The sequence below is a fragment of the Streptopelia decaocto genome (genome assembly GCF_964273445.1).
Source record: "Streptopelia decaocto genome assembly, chromosome: 14".
Taxonomy (NCBI): domain Eukaryota; kingdom Metazoa; phylum Chordata; class Aves; order Columbiformes; family Columbidae; genus Streptopelia; species Streptopelia decaocto.
Window position 1 is genome coordinate 1 of NC_138669.1, and position 12,717 is coordinate 12,717.

At 43.4% G+C, this 12,717-nt stretch overlaps 1 long non-coding RNA gene across 1 annotated transcript; it reads left to right on the plus strand.

Moving 5' to 3' along the window:
- LOC309446054 lies at nucleotides 1-2,765 on the plus strand. The gene is made up of 3 exons (XR_014185405.1): nucleotides 1-138; nucleotides 348-481; nucleotides 2,371-2,765. It is a non-coding gene; the product is annotated as an uncharacterized lncRNA (long non-coding RNA).
- Nucleotides 2,766-12,717: the final 9,952 nt, after the last annotated feature.

The following is a 12,717-nucleotide window of genomic DNA, read 5'->3' on the forward strand; positions in this document are numbered from 1 at the left end:
ATACCATATACTGAATATCAACAGCAGTTAACTACAGACAACACGATCCAGGTAACAGCTTTATGTCACGTAGAAGGTGGAATTCAAGTGCTAGTACAAAGAGACATCATCCTGGACAACCCTGCCATTGATATACAGGTAAATTGCTGTCTCTTTGCTCTAACTGCAGTGGCAGAGAAAGAGGAAAATGAGCTCTTATAAGCACTTTCTTCCCTGAAAGATGTTCTGTTCATATCCTGCCATGATCCATCATAGCATCTCATAAAATCTCCTGTTCTGATTACTGAGAAGGCTTGGATAGAAAAGAATATGGAGAACCTGACCTTTCAAGCATTTTCTTTGCACAGGTACTTGGTGAAGCAAAAGTGAATAAAGAAGTAGATGTAGAAGTGATATTTACCAATCCTATTGAAATGGAAGTGACGGACTGTGTGCTGCAGGTAGAAGGCAATGACTTGCTCAGAGGAATCCTTGAGATAGAGTAAGTACAAGAAATGTCTCCTTCCTGCTATTAAAGATACATGAGCAAGAATGTAGGCATGGATGACCCGGAACCAAAGAGCGGCATAAGAGAGCATTTTCTTCTTGCTGTAGCTTGGGAAGCCAGTCAATGTAACATCTCACAATGAAGCACACAGCTTTGAAACAGCTTTTCATCTAACCTAGGCTTTGGCTCCATAGTTTGGGAGGGTAAATAGTTGCTGTTATAATTGGACAGAACCTGTTTTCCTGCCTATCTAGCAGGAGCCCACAGTTCCAGCAAAAAATATATGCTTACCCATGCAGTAAATTTTGCTGAGGCTGTCTATGCTGCCAGATGGGTTGAACCTTCTTGTTCTAATCACAGGGGTAACAATAGGATACATGACTGTTTCTGTCCATACTATTCCCGAATTATAGCATATATTAACTGGGATTTTTTTTTTTCACTTTATTCAATGGACTGCGGGTACCAATCTGGATGTTCAGCTTTCCAAACAATTTGCGTTTACATCAAACGGACAGAGATAAATGTAAAAAGAAGATGTACCAGTGTCCCAGCTTTGGGAACAAAAATGAACACAGACCGTTTAGACACAGGTTGTGATCTCAAAGGGTGGTACCTCTGAGAAGTACAATCCCAAGTATGCTCCATGCATAGCTATTCCAGACACAGTAAAGCACGACTAAGGAGGATAGCTTTTAAAGAACAGACTAAACCATGACCAACAGCTACTGCTTAGACGACTGAATTTACCTTACTAAGGCCTGGAACTTGAACAGAGCTGAAATCCATGAGGGAGGCAGAAAGAGAACAGGAAAAATGGTGAATATTACAGTAAAAGCTTGGTTTGGTTTGATTTTTTTAATTAAAAAAAAAAAAAACACAAAAACAAACAACAACCTACAAGCCCACTGATTTTCAAGCTCTACTTTCAGAAGTCTACAAAATAATTATGAGATTAATAAACAGAGTCAAAAAAGCATTAGAAGGTATTGAGCTGGTGAATGGGAAGACTGGAATAAAGCAGGTTCCTTTCACTACAAACCCAGGTTCCTATTTTTATGCTTTGATGATATTGTATCTTATCTTGCTATTTTTCCTTCAGCATTTCACAAGTGAAACAGAAAGCTTATATTTTCAGGCTGTCCCCTACTTTGTACATATACAAAATTGCACACGAATTTCGACATATGCCGTTATTTCTGGATATGGGAGTGTGCTCTTTAACTGAATGCATACACACAGAGAAACATACACAGCAACTTAACATTGCTGTTTGCACTTGAGCAACTAGGAATGATCTGCGCCATAATTCATAGGCCCTCCTGAGAGAATTTAGCAACCCCATGCTGTCTATTGCTTACAACTTTATCCTCAGGCAAGACAAGACAATATGACAGGGTAAGGCTGTTTGGGAAAACCATAAATATGAGTTTCCAAGAATTACAAAATATACTGATATAAAATATTTTCATTTCCATTTGGTATTTCCTGCTGTGTAAACATTGGTTTTAATGGTGCTATAATCTATTGTAATTCAGAAGTATGTATTAACATTCTTCATGGTCTCAGATTATTCTTTTTTAATAATTCAGTGATGTGTTTTACACCATTTGTTCTGCATGAAGTCTTACCTTGTATGACACTAGTGTGTCCCATTTTGTGTGCTTATCTGGATCACTGCACAATGTATTTATAAGGGATCTCAACGCACGGGTTTGAGTAAATACCTAGCAGATAGCCAAGTCCTGTATGGTCTTTTCATGGTCATCCTACACTGAGCTGATAAGAATTCTTCCTTAAGATGGGAGATGGTTAGTGAAACTCAAGCATGATGCGTAAACATGTTTTCAGCCTGTGTTTTTCCTTTTGTTTCCTATTTTTAGCGTGCCACCGCTGAAAGCCAGTGAGAAATCCAGTATGAAGTTTAAACTCATCCCTTTTGAGACGGGTCCCAAACATCTACTTGTTAATTTCTCCTGTGATAAATTTGCAGATATCAAGGCCTTTAAGATGGTAAACGTGATTGACTAACAGGAAGATATACAATTACTGTTCTGTGCATGTATAAATTGAACAAATCGTCGTAAGAAATCTTGTATAGGAAGACAATGAGAAAATCAGCAAAACAAAATCCTCACTTCCTGTAATAAGGGGTTATCAACATCATATCATTAACGTTTTACGTTTTAATTTTAAACAAACTGAGGAATAGTTGATTCTTCATTTACTGTTGTGCATGTCCATGTTATTAAAAAGAGCATCTTACCTTCTATTCAGAGACTGACTTTCGTCTGGTTTTCTTTGGAAATCTTTCTTTCTGGCTCCAGATGTCTCTACACAAACATTCATGAACTGATTTTTACACATCGAAGCCTTATACAGCAGACTTTCAAAGCGGTGTTTCTTGTTACACAACCATATATACTAGAAAGCTGCCAGGATGAGTTGCACGATTTATAGAATTTAACTTTGTCTTTTTTGCTGCAAAGTCTGTCCTGACATTTTTCTCTTTTAGTAAATCACAGTGAACAAATGAGACATACGAAACTTCCAAAGGGAATTTTAGTAGTGTCCCGTTTGAGAGCCATTTGACAAATGCGCTGGGATAACTGCCCAGCTCAACAGATATTGTATTTTTCCATGCTGGTACTTTGCACTTGCTGAAAGTCGTCTTTGGGAATCGAAGTGAGGGTAATCTCAACTCTAAGGGTATTTTAACTTGAGAAGAGTTAGGAATTCCTCACTATAGATTTTATGTCAGGAATCATCTTTCAGAGTTCAAATTTAGTAAATCTTACTTAAACCCTTTACAGGGGGATAGGTACAGGCCAAAAGCTGAGTTCCAGGAACAAGTGAACTAGGTGTAGTCCAGTGAGTGACTTGGTTTATGGCCAATACTTGTACAGCAGTAGGTCAATCTCTGACTGAAAATGATCAGTGTAGATGAAGTGACTGGAAAGTCAGCTACTGATCTACTGAACTTTGGACTGCTGGGCCAGGAAGACATTAAAATCTTAACGAGTGCCCGGAGTCCAATCTGTGCCCCCGCTTCCAGCACAGGGTACCTGTGACTTGCCCAGGGACTCCTCACTGTTACACAAGCAGCCCAAGCTCAGGGGCTATAAACTCCTTTTGTCTTCATAGTGTGCAAAATCGCTTTAGGAGGGCGCTCGCAGCCACCTAGTTTTCCACTGCCAGTCACATGGTGTCGCAGTACGAGACCTTACCGGACATACGACGAGATGAGCTACAGACAGGCCACACAAGTAGCCCACAGTGGAACCCTCTCTTTTTCTTCTGATGTTCCTCAAGGGTCACAAAAGCCAAAAGCTCTTATCACGGAGACCAAACAACAGAAGCTCAAGCATAGCCTTGGATTTAGAATGTGGATATGCCCCTAATGACTCGCTTTTACATCTCATGTATGCGTGACAACAACCAAGACTACACTAAAGTCAAGCGAATTGCAGGAACAGAAATGAGAGAAGCTTGTAAATTGCACCTCTAGGGGAACTAAAAAGACCGCAACACCCTTCCCCTGCAACACTTCACAGCGCAGGAAGTTAGGGTGTCTAATTAAATGTGTCCCTACTTGGAAATAGACTCACAAAAGGAATTCTGCAACATTTTTTGTGGAAGTTACACTGATCTCTTTCTAGCAAAGAGCAGCAGCAAAGTGCAAAGTGCAACAGGGTTACCCTGAGGACAGGACAGTGCAATACTTGAACAACAGGCAAAATTATTAAGCAGATGAATGAAATAAAAGTATGTTTTCCTCTGAAAGTTAGCAACCAGCACTACAAGTCTCTGAAGCAAGGGAAAAGGAGGAACAAAATATTTTGAATCATTTTGGACAAACACCCACGACAATATGAAGTCATTAGTCACTTAGGAACCATAACTGCTTCATTCCAGAGGGGTTACAAAAGCAGCTGCTGACGCTTGACCGTGGTGAAGGGATGGACTGGCGGGTGCCAGTTTAGGACGTAGGCCAGTCTGAGAGGTTCTGGTGGCTTGGTGAGCACCACTGTGGATGTGATACACATAGGTAAAGGAGGTGACTGCAGCCGACACAGAAAAATGTTCTGAGATTTATTTACTTATGTGAGTAGCAAGGAAGAAGAAAAGAAATAGTCATGCTCCAGAGGGAGCAACGTGTAACGCCTGAAGCAATCACTGTAAGTACTGAATGGCTGAACTTGAGATGTGGTTGATGCGGTTTGTCACTAGGGTTGTGTGTGAAGATCAGGTAACATCAGAGGCTTGTGGCTCTTATGGTTTCCAAGGAATATGATTTAAGGAAAAGAGAAAAAGACCAACTAAAGCAGCTCTGAACAGCAACCAAATCCATTTGAGGCGATTCCCAGAACAAGTTTTGACAGCCTGAACATCCTGGAAACTTCCAAGAGGAGGAAGGACCTTTGAATTACAATGTAAGTGGAGACATACCATACCAGATATACTGCAGCCAAGCATGAAAAGTTCTAGTGTTTCTCTTTCAGGACAGGGCTAGCATGAATGTCATGTAAGCACTCTCTTAGTCTTTGTGGTATCAAAACAAAGTTTCTAAAAATGGTGCAAGAAGCGTTGGTTTGGGTTATTTTTTGTAAAATCATGGAACAGTGTGGGTTGGAAGGGACCTTTAAAAGCCATCCAGCCCCTGCCATGGGCAGGGACATCTTCACCCAGACCAGGTTGCTCAGAGCCCCATCCAGCCTGGCCTGGGATGTCTCCAGGGATGGGGCATCTACCTTAGAAACAGCTGTTGGAGTGTAATTTCTCCTTTTTCAGTTTTTATTTTTCTTTGTAACTTAAAATTCAGACTAATTTTTTCTTAAGTCTTTACTGAGTGTTAAAACATGATCAGTTGTAGACTGGCTTGGAGTTTGCCCTGATAAAAACTACTCATGGTTAACAGTTTGGTTGTTTTTTTTTTAAATAAAACTTTTGCTGACATAGGAGTATGGAGCTGCTAACAGAACAGGTAAACGGATACTTGTTTCTGGTGGGAGTTTATAGTTTCACATAAGTCGGAGACATTGGAGATAAAACCAACTCACAGTTGTTAAACAAAACCTGAAGTGACATTGACCAATCTGGAAGTTAAGCAATCAGGAAATGCTCCCTTTTCCTTCATAAGGCTTTTACATCCTGCCACACTCCCCACTTCCTCATACTTAAAGATAAGTTATTCGTGGCACACCTGTTTTCCTTTGTAGGAAGTTCTTGTTCTCTTGGGATTCAAGAGAACCCATTTCCTCTGAGTAAGTAATTTTGGTATCTCCTCCCATAATTACACCCACACTGAGTAGGAACATTGGCATTAGACATTATACATTATAGGAACTAGTTAATTCATTTGACAAGTCTATGGGTATTAATAACAACTGCTAACTACCTCTCCCTTCTTTCAAATTTCAGCTGACAGCACAAAAGGATCGCTGGGTTTTTTCTTTCTGTGATTAATGTGACCTGGACATCCCTGAAGAGCAAAGTAGGAGGTGTATACAGTTCTTAGAAGCTGAGGGAATGGCAGGTGAGTTCTGCATGTCATTTGCTTCCCTTCAGCAGGCACTTTATTCAGGACTGTTGCCTTAAGATACATGCCCTGTAGTTATCTGCTCAGATTTCATATCTGAAGGAAAGTTTATATTGTAGTTTGTTCTTGCACTTCATTTTTGAAGATTTATTGTTGTCATTATTAAGACCTGTTTAAGATTAACTTCTGAGCACAGCAGAGGACACTTGGAGAGGGGGGAGAGAGAAAAAGCAAAATTCCCATGGCTTCAGAAGGCACCATGCAGAAGTCCACCTGAACCCTTGTTAAAAACTTTTAAAACGCTATTTCAGAGATGTGTTATGCTTTGCATTAACAAAATTAATGTAATCCATCCTAACGGAGCTGTGAGCATGGAGCCTATAGATGGGAATTCAAAGACGCATTAAAACCCTACCAAAGGAAAACAGTAATGGCAATATCTCTGCATTTTGAAGTTTAAAATTAAGATGATTATTGAAGTGGGAAATTGCAAAGCAGGGTTCTCTCTCATTTAGTGATGAAACAAACACTTTCAAATCAGTTCTTAAAATGTTGCTTAGCAGGGAAAGCAGCAGCCTACTGTGGTTCGCTGCTGTCCCGTATTCATGCTAAAGATTCTCTTTCATCCAGCCCATCAGTGCTTGCTTACATTACTTCTTTGTGGTCTTAAACTACAATCAAACAATTTCTTCTTCCTGGAATTTAATTATGGCACCTTTTTGTGTAAGTTATATTTTACTTTTGTTTCTTCTCCAAAGGTTATATGTAAAAAATAGTTTAATATGCAGCTGTACTGTTTCAGATCTGACTTAGTATTTTATTGCTATGCTATACGGAAGCTTGTCTGAAGATCCATTCTATAACAGTGCATGGTGTCATAGGCCTTCGTCCACCTTTTCCATCCCACTCTTTTTTGTTGTTGTTGTTTTCTTTCAAATTACCATTAATGGTGGTGGTCACGTCCCCCAATCCTGTCCCGCACTTTCCCCAGTCTAATTGTATTTATGATACCAGCATTAATGAAAGTGACTTGGAAGAATCTTCACCAACATACTTGCCCTGAGCATTTGCCAAAACTTGGGCTGCAACGCTCAGGTTATTCTCTGTGGAGTCTCCTCGGCAGATACAACCGCACAGGACAGGGCCTCTCAGAGCTCCCAAAGACAGTGTAATTGCTCAAGTTCAAGTGTGGTGATAAACACAAACTACAGAAGGGAAAACCAATCTTCAGTCTTGCAAAGGTCACATACACATTTGCTTGCTAAAAAGGTAGTTTAGCACTTAAGGTGGCAAGAGCCGCTTTACAGGTTTTAAACCTCAGACCATAATAACAGTATGTGTGCAGGAGGTCACTTGACATCAGAGAACTCCAAGCACACTGTAAGTCATCAGAATTCTTCTATGACATGAAGGTAGTGCCCACTAGAACAGGAGTCCCAGTGGTCCAGTTGTCACTTTCAATCAAGCTAAATTCAGTCAGACTGATTTCTTTGCCAGAAGCTCCAACTGATGTCCTGAAATACCTCTTGTTCATTTATGTAAGACGGATGATCTCTCACTAAGCATCTTTCCCTACTCTAGGCCAAATGGCATCAGGAGGTAAGCAGGAAAAGTAAGATGTCTTAATAGCCATTTCTGGGATACTAAAAAATATGTATGTTGAAAATGTAGAGGGGCTACAGGCCACTTTATTTGGTGCTGACAATTAAATGACACTGATTTGCACCTGTCCAGTGATAAAACAGCATCCAGCATTGTATAGGAAATATGTAAGTCCTCAGTGTATGACAGCCCTGCAAAAAAAGGCAAGCAAATATTTCTACCATTGATCACTAGACTTAATCAATTTAATGGGGTACCTGCTTTTTAGTTGTCCTTCCTCTGCCAAAAGGTAACTGCTCTTAGGAACCTCATCATGCCACTTAACAGCAAATTACTTCTTTCCATGCTGGCTGCTTCCTCATGTCTTTTGTTCTGTTTTACAGATTTGACACCAACACGTATCAGCTGGCAACCATCGGTAAACGCAGGCACACACCATACTGACAGCTATACCAGCACCAAGCTGACTGTGAGGCGAGGACAGGCTTTCACTATTACCCTGTACTTCAACAGACCAGAGCAGACTGGAGAGAGCCTGGCATTTGTCACCGAAATAGGTAACGCTCCCTCTCAGCTTAATCCACATTCCCATAGAGTTGTATTCTTTATCCCTTGTACTTCTCACGTTATTCTATTTAGAGACAAAATTTTTCTTCATGTATTTTTAACGCTTCCTCCCTTAATGTGGTCATTAAGTGTGAGGTTAATATCAAAACCATGCTCTGGAATGGAAAGCAATTACCTCTTCTTTCTGGCAGGACATCCCCCTCAGAATCCCATCGTACGAGAGCTGTATTTAACCTCTCTGGGGTGGGGGCAAGTGGCTGGAGCGCTACCCAAGGACCCTCCGAGTCCAGCTACTTTACAATATGCAGCCCAGCCAACGCTGTCATCGGATGACACAATCTCATCCTCCAGGTAACCTGAGGGAACCAGATCTTCTCCAGATTCTTGGGGCAGTTTGTTTCATCCATGGTGCCCAGGCAGGTACCAACACCTTCACTCTTGAACGTAACTGACCTATTTGCTTTCCTATCTGCACAGTGAGCTTACTCCCTCAAGCTACCTCTCTTTGGGTCACCAGCAGCAATCTTGGCTATCTCCTCAGAGGTCTGGTTTTATTACATTAAAAAGCTGCTGCCACTGCTGCTCCCACCCCTCTTTTATCCTAACAAAATGTGCTATATGGGGTAATATCACAGACTTTCTTCAAGACTGAGCAGATCACTTTTTTCTGTAGACAAGGGCTGACAGATAAGTGCAAGTACTTCTCAGAACATGAAGCAAGCATACAGTAATGTCCTTGACTTACACCCTGTCCTGGTTTTGTTAAAAAAAACAGTTTCTCTTTTATTGAATTTGCCTGTCAGCTAAAGCTTCATAATAGCTGCATTTTCCTGGAGAACCAGATACATGTTTTGGTGAACATAGCAAAGGAATGCGAGGTTATTGATAAGCATGGATGCACCTCTCGTGAGAGGGACAACGAGAAACAGGTGACCAAGAAACTGACCAACTGTATATAGCATCCCATTCACATGAATACTCCACATAGAAGTGGGAGATCATGTGGATCTCGTCCCTTTTTCGTCCCTTCTGCTTATGGTGACATTAGCAGAGGACCTTGCTAGTCGTCCCTGCGAACTGAGGCCTAGTGAGAGACTGAATCCAGCTCCGGTTGGCTGCAGAGTCCAGTCCAGGACTTCGGGTGCCGGCTCTGCAGTTGCTGAGACATTCAAGATTGGTTTTGTATATTTTGTATTATTTTCTCTATTCTTATTAGTAGCATTAGTAAAATATTTTTAATTTTTCCAACTCTCTTCTCTCTGTCCTTTCTTCCCTCCAAATTGCCTGTCCTGAGTGGGAAGTGGGGAGAAGGAGAGGCAAGAGGGGGAAGGGAGGGGAGAGGAGGTTAACAATACATCTGCCAGGGTTTTATTGTCACCCTCCAATCTAAACCCTCGACACACCTAAATCAAAGCAAGACCACTCTTGTAGATGTTAACTGCAGACAACAGCTCAACTTAATAAAAACTGATGGAGGCCTAGTGGGCATTTCCCTTATCTTTCACCATGGGGTGAAAAAGGGCATCTCCATTTTTTATTTTCGCAGCCTTGGCACGTTGCAGGAGAAATGCTATTTCCTAAGCACAGATTGTGCAAGTAAGCAATATCCGTAAACCTAGATTAGCCTTAAAATATACCACTCCAGAGTTAAGGGAGCTCTTAGCCAGCCAAGTGACTAAACAGCTTATGAAAGAAAAGTAACCAAAACAATCCACTGTTTTCTTCTGTGACCATACATTAGTCAAGGGCCACTAACAAACATCTCAGGAACCAAGACAAAAAAAAAGCTGCTAATTAGCTCAGGCTGTCTCAGAAAACAGGAATTACAGAAGCATGTCCAGAAAACTCAGACTATCTCTGCATAGATAGTCCTGAGGGAAAACCCTTCCCAAAACCTCCTGAAAGATCACCTGAGGTGTAACTGATGGAAACTACACTGCAGGGACTGAAATATCTGACAGCTCTTGGACTGGAACGCTGGAGTAGCAGTTGTACTCATGAGACCAGGCAACTTGTTCTCAGATGAAAACAGAGAAAAATTAAGCTGCACCTTCCAGTTTAAAAATAATGATTTTGCAAAAGAGCCCTCCAGATTTATCAGCTGATGCAATGACCACTGCCAGACAAAAGGAAGCATCCTCAAAGGAGGGTGCTGCTGAATCAGATTCGCAGAGCGGAATAGCTCCCTGATGCTGACAAACATGAACAGGTTAAATCTGAGGGCTTGTTACTGCTATACTAAGTGTCAGAGCAGAAGGAAAATAGAAAAATTATTTTCTCAGCAAAGGCTAAATGGCAGATCTGGTCTGTAGATGCAGCTCCACATGGGACCTTACTCATTAAGCTACAAAAGACTGGAATTAATCCATAAACTGTAATATCAGCAAAGAACTACTTACAAAGGAACAGTGGACTAAAGATAAAAGGAAAAGCACTGAGCTGGAGAAAATCCACTAGTGGAGCCTTAAGAGTCATTTGAAAAAAACACTCTGATGGTTCATTACTGACTTCGACATGCTGACATGAAGCAGCGTCGTCCGTACGCAGATGTGCTGGGATACCACACAGAAATAACTGGCTGATCTTAGAGACTAGAGAAAGGATAAGATATAATAATACAAGACCATATGTTTAGGGAGAAGCAACAATAATTTCAGTGGCAAACTTACCAGCTGGAAATCATGAAGAACGTGCCAATACTCGTTAATCAAAGAACGAGAAACAAAGGGTAATGGCCCTGAAAAAGGCAAATGCAATCTTAAACTGTGAAAGTGCACGAGTTACTCAAATTTAAATCTTACTGCCATTGTACATTGTCCAAATGACAAGATCTCATTTGGAATTTTCTTTCAGTTTATCTTTCCTGAGCAAGAATTATGAATTAGAACAGGTTCAGTGTAGAGTTACTAGGATAAGTGAACACATGAAAAGCCTTTTGGACAAGACAAAAAATTTAAATTAGCAAGCCAAATGCAAGTATTTCTCCGGGTGTCGTAGTTTTGCCCCAACCCCACAGCCGGCAACTAAAAGCACCTGCGGGCCGCGCCCGGCCGCGCGGGAGAGCGGAATTAAGAAACAAAAGGCAAAAGTTGCCTGTTGGGATAAGAGCAGTTCAACGAAACAGCAGAAAGAGAAAGAAAAAGAATAAATGCAAAACGAGAGATTCACACGCACCCTCCGCCGCGCGGGACCGGAGCGCACCCGCATCCGCCCAGCTACTCACCCGGGCGGCCCGGAAAGCACCGAGCGGACGGGAAATAACCGATCGGTGCCGGAGAGAACCGAGAGATAACGGAAAGAACCGAGCCTGGGCGGAGCGAGCCGAGCCGAGCCGGGCCGGAAAAAAACGAGGTAGGCCGGAGTGAGCCGAGCGCGGCCGGAGAGAACCGAGCCCGGCCGGAGAGAGCCGAGTAGGATCGGAAAGAACCGAACCCGGCCGGAGCGAGCCGAGCGCGGCCGGAGAGAGCCGAGCGCGACCGGAGAGAACCGAGGCCGGCCGGAGAGAACCGAGGCCGGCCGGAAAGAACCGAGCCCGACCGGAACGAACCGAGCCCGACCGGAACGAGCCGAGCCCGGCCGGAGCGAACCGAGCGCGGCCGGAGAGAACCGAGCCCGGCCGAAGCTAACCGAGCCGGGCCGGAGCCAGCCGAGCCGGGCCGGAAAAAAACGAGGCAGGCCGGAGCGAGCCGAGCGCGGCCGGAGCGAGCCGAACGCGCCGGAGCGAGCCGAGCCCGGCCGAAGCGAACCGAGCCAGGCCGGAAAAAAACGAGGCAGACCGGAGCGAGCCGAGCGCGGCCGGAGCGAGCCGAGCCCGGCCGAAAAAAAACGAGGCAAGGCGGTGAGCCGAGTGCGGCCGGAGTGAGACGGGGTGTCCCCAGCAAAGCCAGCTGCCGGGGCCGCACCTCTTTAGCACGGCACCCCTGGGACACCGGGCTGGGAGCCTTTCCAGTCTTGTTACTCCTCTGCTTAACAAGGCTCCGTTTTGGCTCAGACTGGGAGGGAGACCCCGCTGCCGCCCCGCTCCTCCCGGGGAACCACTGCCCACATCAGGGGGTGAAGCTAAGGGCGGGGGAGGCTTGGGCTCTGCTTTTCTCCTCTCAGCCTACAGGGCAAACAGGACGATGTGACATGCTAACAACTGTGCTTTATTGTATGTTTTCCACAATCGTTGAGGATTTTGTTGAACATTAGGATTTTATTTTATTTTTTAAACTTGACTGATAGAAGTTCCACATTCAATTGGTTTTGGTGGTTTCAGTTCAAACGCCACAAGTCTCCACCTCCCGAGGGTAATCCCCGCAGCAGCACCTGCGGCTGGTGAGCATCGCCCTGCCTGCGCTCCCAGCTGCTCTACGGGAGATGTGCTGGGTCCCTGCCCCGGACAGTCTGTCTTGCCAGTTCCGTCGGTTTACATTGTCAGTGAAATCTCTCCCAGCACAGGGATCCAGTCATACACCTTCCCTAAACCAAGAATCAGACCCTTTATCATTCAATCCATCTATTTCAAATGACTGATCTTTAA